Here is an 11,901-nt window from a genome sequence, read left to right as displayed (position 1 = left end):
TTCCAGATACACGTGCTCCCTCTCTAGACAACTTCTCTGGGATATGGGGAACCACGGTTCAGAGGCCCTTTCCTCTCAGTCCACATCTCGCAACGGATTTTATGTCTCTTACTTTTCAGATTTATATCCAAACCCCTTGTTTATAGGCCTTCTTATAAACTATTTGACTAGTGAATGGCCTGGAAAGAGGAAGTAGATTCTGCTGTCTAACAGTTAGATACCCAGGATGGCTGTAGCTGTAGCTCCAAGTTAGGTAGAAAGGTGTTTGGATCATTGTTTCTAGCATCCTAGTTGAATACATGTAAGTCTACTCAAGCTATTCTTTCTATATAAAATGACTGGAAAAAAACAGAAAATAATTTTATGGTATTTTTATTTCTGGTTGACTCAATCCAATTTTCCGATGTTTATTTGTGGTTTCACCAGCAAACTGAAACATCAGCTACTTGTAATACCTTGGTCTTTGCTGGTATTCTAACCATAATCACTGATCTTAAGAAAAAAGCTTTTCTCTTAATAAAACTGCACCTGTATGCATGAAAGACTTTGCCTTTAGTTACTTAGCTGTCAACAGCCTACATAAATTATATGACTTCCAAGGCTGGTGTGAACAATGCTCAAATGTTCTTTCTTGGCTGCAGATATCAGCAGTGTACTTCAATTAGTTAAACTGAGAGATTACTTAAAAAAAAAAAAAAAAGTGTTTGGGTGGTTTGGTTTTTTTTTTTTTTGATTCCTATAAAGGAGGGTCCATGTTTTAAAGACTATTGTTTTGACCTATGGACTTTGATTTTGGAAAATGATTGTAATAAGACATGATTTGTGAGAACAGGCCTATTCATTCATAGTTTTTAAAAGCACATTTGCCACAAGGTGGCAAACTATGTCTACAGGTTTAAATTGAAAACAAGATTGTAGAGGTGTCAACACATCTCTGAAAACCTTTTATTTCCTGTTCTCAGATAGAAAACAGTATCATATCAATACCTGATGTATCTCTACTATGTGTGGAGAGGAGGAAATTTTGTTCTGATGAAACAAGACAGCATGCAGAGGGGGAAAGAGGCATTCATCATGCTAATACCTTTAACTCACCACTTAACTCACAGAATATGCATTTAAACAAACCTTCCAGATCGCCTTGAGAAAGTACTCTATACTGCATAACAAAAAAGTATGAATCTATGGAAGCAGATGCTAAACTTGTGAATAATAATTAACATAATTATAGGGGATGACTTGGTGGAACTAAGTTTTGCACTGGGGTCAAAACTTCTCCAACCTAATAGGACATCTTGAATGGTATTCCATGAGGACTGGACTTATATGACATACAAAAGCACAGGAAGACTCTTTTAAAAATCTCTTTTAAAGAAATAAACAAACAAACAAACAAACTTCCATAGCTAGATGATGCTAAAATATGCAGGTTGCAAAGATAAGTGTAAAGGTACAAGTGAATTTCATTTGTATGTGTGTGTGTGTGTGTAATTGAATAGAGAGAAGGTAGATGGCACTGTTATTGGAGTATCAAGGAGAAAAAAAAAGCAACAACAAAAAGCAACCTTTTTGGTCTATAACAAAAGGCTTTTACAACAACAATGAATGTTTAATATGTGTAGAGTTCCTTATGGAGAAATCTGTAAGAAAGGAAGAATTCTGGACAGGTTCCACTTCTGCCTTTTATTGTTTCACTGCAGCTGCATTTAGTAGCCTGGTGTTTGATAACTTTCTGATTGTAACCATCTAGATTAACTCATGCAACTGTAAAATAGCAATGCAGATAAGCCACTGTTCTGAACCAAGAAACATGTGCAGTTTGAAGAAAACTTTCTGGTATTTTATCAAGAGATAACTAAAATGCCTTAGGTGACCTGTTGGGTGTTTAATGAAAACAAGACAAGCAAAAAGAAAAAAAAAAAACAAACCAGCAAATTTTCAGTCACTTCTGGGAGGGCAAATGCTTCGTAGTAGGATTGTTAGGACATGAATAAGGAAAACTAGAATGTGGATGGAAAGGAAGAAATTGGCTCTTGGAGCCTAACTTTTAGGTGAGGGTTTTACAGTACCTCTTCAGAGGTACTGAAAGAAAAGCCTGGGGTTATTATTCCTTCCCCTCCTGAGATTCTACTTTTAGGTTTTTTTCCTATCAGATCCAGTCACATTGTATGCAAATGCTTTTTGAGCAATCCAAAGTAAACACTTAAGTGAGCAAACCCTGAACTAGTAGGAGTCATGTTAGGCTGCCCTCTCAATATGGAGTTAAGTGACAGACCTGCTCTAATGGCTCTACAAATGATCCAGGCAGAAGGAGTCTTTAAATAGTTGATGACAGTTAGCGGATCCTTCCTTCTCATTTTTGAGGCATTCCAGTGCTAATGGAAAAAACAGGAGAAAGAAAAAAAAAAATTCTGTATCCATTCCACAGAGACTCTTCCTTTATCTGCCATGTCAAAACTTCATAAAATGTACAAACCCTCACTGACACTGAGGAGTTAATGTCTAGGATGATATCCAGTTTTGGGTCTTTCAGACTTTGTGCTTAAAAGAAGACTTAAAACTTAAAAATGATGAACTCAGCAGTGGGTTAGTGTCATCATGCTGTTGATAAAGATTCACAGTCCTTGGAAAGACAAGTTTGGTTTACTACATGAATGTACTTTTTGTAAGGAAGACTTTATCCTGTGACACAGATTTTCAGATTGAAGTACCTAAAACTCTTGCCTCTGCCTCTGGAGTTTGGTGGCTAAAACCCCAGTGTCCTAATAGTTTACAGGTACTGAGTTATTGCTCTAAACAGCTGTGCAGCACATCTGCAAACAAGGACAACTGAGTGCAGGAATCCTTAACTGCTGATGAGCAGCTCAGTGGTGCCAGCAGGCATGGATTGCTGTGAGAGACTGTAATTACAATAAAGTCAATAAAGTCTGAAACCCAGTACAGGACCTCTGCTCAAGGAGATCAGTAAAGCATCAATGCAGAGTATGTGGCACATGGCTGGAATGTGATTTCATCTCTAAATATGAATTGCAGAGTTCAAGTCGACAGGTAACAAACACCTACGTTAGAGGGAATGTAATGTCCTGGCCAACTGCAGATGAAAGTTTTCCACTTTCATGTGCCATTAGACTTACAAAACCAACGATGTGACCTGACTCTAGGTTCAGAATGTTCAGCTTGTGATCTAGGTGCAGCTAGCACTGAGCAGCAGATGTTGCCGTTAATCTGTGAGAGAGCACATAGGACAATAAGTTGTGCATAATAAGAAGATGGATACAAAGAATTGAGATTACTGTGTTAATAATAAGTTAATAATTAATTATTCAGAAGAAAAACACCAGCAGGAAAAAGTATATATTCTAAGGAAAAAAGGTAGATTCAAGTGATGGAAAATCAGCAATACTGAGGATGAATTTATTCCAAAGAATGGCAGAACTTAACACTTTGGCACTTCACTGATGGCAATATGGCCAGCAGACACTCATCAGGCGACTATACTGCTGTGTGTGAATATATATTAGCCTAGCCTATATCTTGCCGTATATCTATCTATCCCAGGACAAGCCATAGCTTTTCCTCACAACATATTTGTCCCAGCCCATGCATATATGCACTAGCTAATAAATAATTGTGTCATGGCTGTAAGTGCTGTGCCTGATCCTGCCCTCAAGTCTCTACACTCGACAAAAGAAGCCAAAATGAAAGTGAGCCAAAGATTTGGGATCTCCAAAAGAGATTTGAAATTTATGACATATACGAAAAATGACTGTGATCTTGATTGAATTAAACAGACAGACAGATGTTTTGAGCCCTTGCTTCTTGTAAAACTTCAGTTTTGCTTTTCTTTAGGTTTAGCTACTCTCGATTTATTTTTTTGGCTGCACATATATATTTTGATAGATATAAAGTTATATCTTTTCAATTCTATTTCTCTCTGATTACCATCGGAGAGATTTTCTTGGACAGCATGTGGTGCTTGTCCTTTTGTGCAAATATAACTTATTGTTTAAATATAGCACTGCTGATTGCATTGTTTTCATGAAATTTGTTTAATTAAGAACCTTCTCCCAAACCTTCCAGTCACACCACTTTCATTAGTTTACTCTGGATGTACCCGATCAATGTATAAAGGTTAATATGGACCAATATCCATGTGACTGACATTGAGGTTTAAATTGCAGTTCTAAAACGCTTGATGTTCCACCTCGTTGTAACTGTTTTTGTCATCTTCAAATGTTATTGTTACCAAAAAGCATTAAGCTGAGGCTCTAAAAATTTTACAAGTTATTCTTTCATTTCAGCTGACTGACTTACTCATGCCAAATAACTGTCCCAGAGCAAGTACATGTTGAAAGAGGAGAATGTGTGCTGGGAGGAAGATCTGCCTCATGTTCAGTTCATTATAGGCGGCAACCCATCAATCAGGCACAGCCCTTGAGAAGGCCTTCAAAGTAGATAAACTAAGTACCAGACACACCCAAGACCTGGACTTCTAGCACAGAATTTCTTTTTCTATATAATATAAAATAGTGTACGTTTCTGTAAAAAAAAAAAGAAATTCAAACAGTTGCATGTTAAGATTCTAACAATAGCATTGAGAGAAATAAGAAATGTGATTTTGATCTTGTGGTGATTTGTTGGCAAGAATTTTGTATGGAGTTTTGCTGAATTCAAGTGCAAAGGTCAAACAGCAGAATGAATTCATATTTTCTGGTTATAAATGCAATTTAGCCAAGAAATATGTCTATTAGAGCATATAATGTATAATGTCTACTATAAAGAAGTCCAGCTGGGTCCAGTTATTGGAAACTTTTTCCTATTTCTATTCTTTATATTTCTGTCCAGTAATTTCTCCTTTATAACATGGATGTGCTATTAGTTCTGCATTCATAATAACAATATTCTGTTCTCATACACTGTTTTCCCTTGTTAGAGCTACATAGAACAGCTTACAGAAGGTACCACTTCACATGGATGAAAAATTTTGGCATTACATTTCTTGGAAACATTTTCTAGAAAATACATCTTATACATATGAACTTATGGACAGTTCTGCTCTTCACAATTGCTCTGCCAAGTCCATTGACCAAATCTGTAGGTAAATGTAACACCTTCTATTAAAGCAACTGGTACAGCTGTGGGGAAAAACCTCAAACTAGTTTAGAGAAGTCTTTCTTTAGGTTGACAGTGAACAACTTGACTGAATATATCTGATGTTTGTTTAGAGAAAATAAGTTTGGTTTGCATTTAGCTGAATTAATGTAACAGGAATATAAGTTATTGTAAATTCCTATACCCACAATCTTAGAAAGAATTGGACCCTGGGATAAAGAATAAAAGAAGTTAAGGCATGTGTACACAAATTCTAAAAGATCTTTAGGCATTTAGGTCCTAAATAACATTTAATGTCTATGAAATACAGGTATCCAAGTCTCATATTCAGAACTGGCTGAGATCACGTAAGTTATTTTGTTGGGTAATCCATAGGAAAATTTGGAGTTACTCCCATATGCTCAAAGTCTGAATTTGATCCTTCGCCTCAAAACTACTTGAAAATTCTTCCTTGGGGATGATTTTTAGGGGATAAGTGATTAATAAATCAAGATGCTAAGCACTACCAGCTCCTACAAAGGTTAGAAGTGCCTCGGTGTTGTACCTCCTAGCTGAAAGTGTCAATTATTCCACTTCAAGGCTTCTGCTTTATTTCTGTTTTTTAAACAATAATGGACTTTTATTGCTTTTGGCAAGCAGTGAACATGTCTTTGATATAACACAGTCCCTAATATTGCACACAAAAGGGATTTTGACATGAAAATTGTAGTATCTTTGGATCAGTCTTTAGGAAAACCAGAGGAGTATTAGGCTTTTATTTTTTGTTTTCTCTACCAATTATATATATCTAAATTCTTCCATGAAGAATGTCTTGATAGAACAGAACAGATAAGAAAGATTCTGTCTCTGTATGGTGGTAGGAGATTATAAAATACCTTAGTAACAGAGATTAGAACCATGAAAACATATCCTTTGTTAACTGTGGGGAAGTAGTATTTTCCCCTTCATTCAAAAACTTATGATCTTCAAGAAACAGACTTTTTGAGAAATGTAGAAGAAAAGTGAAATCCTCTTAAAAATTCTGCAGAGCCAGTTCCTGACAAGTTCAAACAGTGATGGGTAGCACTGTCTGAACTGTGGCCCAAGATTCACTGTTCTGTGATCTGGAGAATAGTGTTCAGGAGCTTTTTAAATAGTATTTTCAGTTAAGGGAGCAGATAAGAGAATATGATGATGTAGGGAAAAAAATTTTTAGTTGACAACCCATTGATTTAACATTTGGTGAAATCCTGTTTTGAAGCATGTCTTAGTCTTTTTCTAATCTATTAGATTAAGAGTTTTGTTTTATTTTATTACAAATAGGGACTCTAGTAATGCCACTGCTCTGCAGTTAGTCTTATAAATAAGATCAGAAGCCTATTATGCTTATTACAATATAATCAATATAAATAGAGAGAACTCTTGCCCCCAAAAGTTTAAAGTGGGAGATGACAGAAATATTTTGGTGCAATACTGGAGAACATGTGTTTTGGTGTTCAGGCACATGACTATAAGACAAACCATGCACAATCATCTTGCATTTACTGGGAGCTAAGGATGTATTAATGATTGGGCACTGCACCTATGTAATCCTTTAAGTCTCCATATCAGGAAGCACTGGTTGGTGACTTTAGTTAGGGACATATCTGTTCTTCAGCATACTTGTGAACCCAAATAAAACCAAAGGACATCATTGTGTAGAGAGAAATTATGAAGCCTGTACTATTTAATACAGTTTAGAAAATTGTGTTTCTCCATGTTCTTCCAAACTAGATGAGTGAAATAAAAACAAGGAGGAAAACTAAACTGCACAAAACACAGCCCTGCTTCTGAAGAAAGAAACAGGTCGCAACTCAGCAGCTGGAGATCATATTTTGTGGAACAAATCTCATGTTGTTCCTTGATGTAGAAAGGAGACTGTTGCTGTGTCCTTCCCTTCGTATAAAGCCGAGGGTGCCTAAAGAGGTGCTAACCAAAGCTAAGGAGAGACTGATCAACTGCAGAAAGGTAGGTGACAGATGGCTGAGAAATAGTAACATGATGAAGAGGTGTATGCAGGTTTCTCCTCCCCCAAGCAATCTGAAGACATGTTCTATTAGGTCTGTGACTTGTTCAAGCATCTTTTTTAGTGGAACAGTGATCAGATATTGTACCAACTGAGAATGCCAATGGAGATTGGAAATGTGTACCAATAAGGGTCAGATAGGTGTGCCTAGGCAGAGAGAGGAAGAATGCAAACCTGAAATGGGGTCATCGTGGAACAGCTGTCAGAAGAATGAACAAATGTTCCAATATTATTCCTGTTTCACTTACACACATTTAAAAAGGAAATTAATATATTTTGAAATATTATATCCAGAGTGGTTTTGGGGGCAGGGAGGAATGGGAGAAAAGGTCAGGCAATATTGTCTCGTTCAGACTAATATCAGAAATATCAAGTTAGAGATATGCATAGTCATGCACCTTTATTGGTTTCATATCTGTTAAAGCATGTGTCTTGTGACTTCCCTGCTTGAAGGAATTAAATATTTGTTTTGAACTCACATAGCCATTTACAGCTTACTTATGATTTGAGCCTGCAAATATTATGTTGCCATGGATGCTAGACTCAGATACTCCAGGAGTTTTTCAGTAGACATTTCAACAAAAGCATGAAAGATAATTGTTTCTTTTAATTATTATTTTTCTCAAAGAAGAGTCTGTCTGCAGCAGGTACAGACCTAGTCACTCAGCTGTTTTCTCCAGCAACAGGAGCAGTGCTATACCGTTGAGATGAGGTGTAAATTCCACAGACGTGTGGCTCAAGACTGACATCTGTTTTTTAAAAGTTCAGGTCAGTAATGGGAAACAAATTAAGTATGCTAAGCCCCTGTTTAAAGGATTTAATATATTAGTAAATCAACAACAACATAAAAAAAAAGATGCAAAGAGAAGCAGCAAGCCACCCAGCTCAGTGTAAACATTTTATAAGGTACTGGACTTAGATGCAGAAAAGATATGCAAAGGCACAAACAACTTTTCACAATCATTGTCTCTATTTCAAAGACAGAAGATGGTGAAGGGCCATATCCAAATTCCACTGAGGTCATTGGAAAGTCTTGTGTTTACTTTCATGAGGTTGGATCTAGCCTTAAAAGCCAAGCTGGTTTCCTCATATTACATGACAAATGTTGCTCAAGAGAAAGGAAAAGTACAGATAGACTGAGGTGTGTAGGCTATGCTTGGCCAGCTGGCATGGAATACATTGCTGATGATAGTTCTGGGCAGATGGTTGGTTTGGATGTCTGAAAGTTATTAGATTTCCACTATGCCACAAAAAATCAAAAGATATCTGAGGTAACAGTTTGGGGCCAGCACAGACTTATGCTCCTGGATCATCGTGGTTCTTGCCCCAAGCATTAAGGGATCTGTCTTTTAAAAGATTCTGGAAAATAAAAAACTGTTCCTTCGGAGACCATCTGAAACAAGAATGATCTGGGATCTTTCTAACCTGCTGCACTTGCCCCAGAGGTACTCTGACCTAAAGCTTGTCCTCTAGCTCATGGCCTAGCTAAGAAGCTTAGTTAGACTTCTGGAGAACAGCTATGGCTTCTCTGCCTACTTTGACTGTGCAAGTGTCCCAGAAAGTTATAACTGGGTTCGGGAGGCTTCATGTGCCAGCTGTTGCTGATGTTTGTCCCTCCCAAGTCTGATATAACCTGCCTCTCCCTCTGCCAGAAAGCCCGCTTCCCCTCTCATCCAGGTTTCTTATTCAACTCCACCCACTTCTGCACAACCTTTCCTTTCCCATGAGCAAAGCAATCTAACTTAATGCTTCTTCTGTTGAATAGTAGAATCAAATGCTTTCAAATTTGCCTTTATCTGGAGCCACAGCAATTGAAGGTTGATTAAAAAAAGAATTTAAAAGAAAAAAGAACAACCTTTTTAAAGCATATCTGGACAGTATAATAGCATTTTTTTTTTTTTTAAATCTACTGCCTTTCCTATTCCTAAGCCAAGCATGAAAAAAGCTTGACATTCTTTCGCAGTTGAAAGATGTAAAGAAAAATAGAGCATTTTCTCTTTATTTAGGATTGTATCTTCCCTAGATAGTCTCCAGTTCAGGGAAATAGGATGTTTATGTGTTCTAACATGAACTATTGGATGACTAGAAGGACCATGACCATGGTTAGGACTAATTGACAGGAAAGCAGATAGATAGTTTTGAAAAAGGGATAATCTGGAAGAAGAGTCCCAAATTAATAGGCAAGAGGAGTTCTAGCAGCAGGAAAGGAGAAAATATAATGACCAATGAGTAGAGGAATAGCTGAAAAATATATTTAAGAGATCACAAGAAGGGTGGGGTTGGGTGAACTGGTGGGAGAAAAAACTTACGTTATCAGCCAAAAAGAAAACTTTGAAGTTACCTTCAAAAGCTGTTTCCAGTATTTCATTTTTCTTATTATCAGCAAGTCTTGGTGGAAAAGAAACATGAACTTTTTAATTGAGAGAAAGTAAAATAGATAACCTGATATCAATTTTACAAAAGACGACTGCAGCATAATACTGCTATAGGCAATAGTAAGGCTAATGTCTTTAAGCCAGCTAAATCATGAAATGTTTATCTAACTTTCAAGACCCCCACAACTATCATCATTTCTTTTTGTGATTTCTCTCTTACCATTCCTTTTCCTTAGATGTCCTGTTGATGTTTCAGGGCTGACTTTAATGTTCTCCCAAAGGAAATAGCTGAAAGATCCAATATGGTTTCTTCTTTAGAAGCCAAGAATGTTTTAGCTCTTTCAACATTTTTTGCATGGAAGTAGGAATGAATGACATGTGGAGACTGCTTCATATCACTGTTAACAATTTGACGTTACTTTCCTGAAATACTTTATTTATATAAGAATCAAGTTTTAAATAAAGATACATCTCTTACAAAGGGTATTTATGTGTGATATTCACTATTTGCCAACAGCTGTAGATTGTGAACCTTGGAACATATTTAGATCACGCTACTAGAGCCATAGGTATTATTTGGTTTCTCTAAGCTTGCTTTGCATCTGATTGGCAAAGTTCCAGTCTTTTTTCAAAAGCAGAAGCCTAATAAAAAAATGTAAAGAACATTGTTTTGACTTCGCTTATTTCTGATGTTCCAGGGGCAGTTACACACGCCGGTGTTAAGAAACAGTTGAATAGATACACAAGAGTATGTTGGTGACAAAATAGGTAAGAAGTTTGCTTTCCTGATCAATCCCTCAGCAGTCAGTAATATACCCAGGGGACAGGTTCATTACATGTGAATTTGATCAAGCTGCTGTTAAAGTTGGATTCTGGACAAACTGAACTGCTTGTTGAGTGAACCGCTCAACATCAAAGAGAAGCTTACACATTATGCTGTTTTCTCAGCTCTACCCAATCTCTTTGTTCTGAGATATAGCCTTATTTACATGTATTCAAAACCAAATGGGAAAGTGAAATTGCCAGCAACAAAACTTAAATGTTTTCGCCAGTTAAAATGTGTAAAAATGGCTATTTTATTTCTTTGCTGAAATCTTCTGCCCATTATTCTAAATCTTGAAGTGGTATTTTCTTCTTTATTACTTTTTTATCATTATTATTTTCCTGTCATCTTGCCAGCAGAATATTTGACTGCTTGGACCTGGATAATGATCGTTCCAGGGCAGCCTAGATCACTGTGATGGTACCATGTTTCACTAATAACTAGTCTACTAATATTAAGAGATGTAATGGACAGAGCCCTGCACGTTGCAAAATATCTTCAAGAAGCAAGGCAAATTACTGCAACCTGAGTTTCATATTTGTAAAAGCAGACATTTGCAAAGACCTGAGCTGGTTACTTCAGTCATGTTGCTCTCCCTGTGGTGAGTGTAATGTAGATGTATTCTGAAAGTTCAATGTTTTTACTGGCATTATAAAGATCTATTTTTCTAGGACCCCAGTGCGAGAGACTGAAAGAGTTAATGTCTCAAACATTATGGCAGGGCAAGTTCTGCATAGCAAGGAAACCCAGGTGGAAAGAAGCTGATCAGCACCCATCAGCACAGGATGGGAGACTGGGCCAGCACATGTGCAGTTCCCTGTTCTGATGTGCTGAGCGGGGCAGCTCACCGTGCACGGCCAAAGATCAAACAAGGGTCATGCCGGCAGGGAAGGGGAATTTGTTCCCCAAACTACCCCTCAAGCCCACCAACCCATTTCCCGAAGGTTCTGAAAACACAAACCACGCATGACACCTAATTAGCTTAACGAGTTTGAGTGCCCGCCCGAAGGAGGGGCAAGGAGATGATAAAAGGACACAAACTGAAGCCCCGTGTGTGTGCGCCCACCCGAACAGGACCCCTCGGCTGACTGGAGCAACGCTGGACCCAGGACCGGTGAAATATTTCTCTTTTTTTTTTTCTCTCTCTCTCTTTCTCTTTTTTTTTCCATAATCCCTACACCTCATCCCTTTAGACATAAACCGCTGACCAAGTCTGGGACTAGGAGTGGATCCAGCCGCCCCCAGACTCCTCTCTGAGGAGGAGTCTAGAAAGCAAGGGGGTTTGCTCTGAACCTCATGACTCAACGGGAGGGATCTCCTTATTTTCTTCCCTGAGCTGATCCCCAAATAAGCAAGGCCTGTAGTATATGTTTGGTGACATATGGTTACCACGGGTTAGACAGTTTACTGACGTAGTTTCATGCCAATTCTTGTGAAAGACCCTGCCACCTGCTGTCACACCTTCCAAGTTCAGGCTGCTTCTGCCATGAATAAAACATTCAACTGACCGTTTGGTGTCACCTCACCTTAATTTGGCCCGAGGGAAT

This window comes from Harpia harpyja, chromosome 6 (assembly GCF_026419915.1).
Source record: "Harpia harpyja isolate bHarHar1 chromosome 6, bHarHar1 primary haplotype, whole genome shotgun sequence".
In the NCBI taxonomy this organism is placed as follows: Eukaryota; Metazoa; Chordata; class Aves; order Accipitriformes; family Accipitridae; genus Harpia; species Harpia harpyja.
This window is presented reverse-complemented; position numbering follows the sequence as displayed.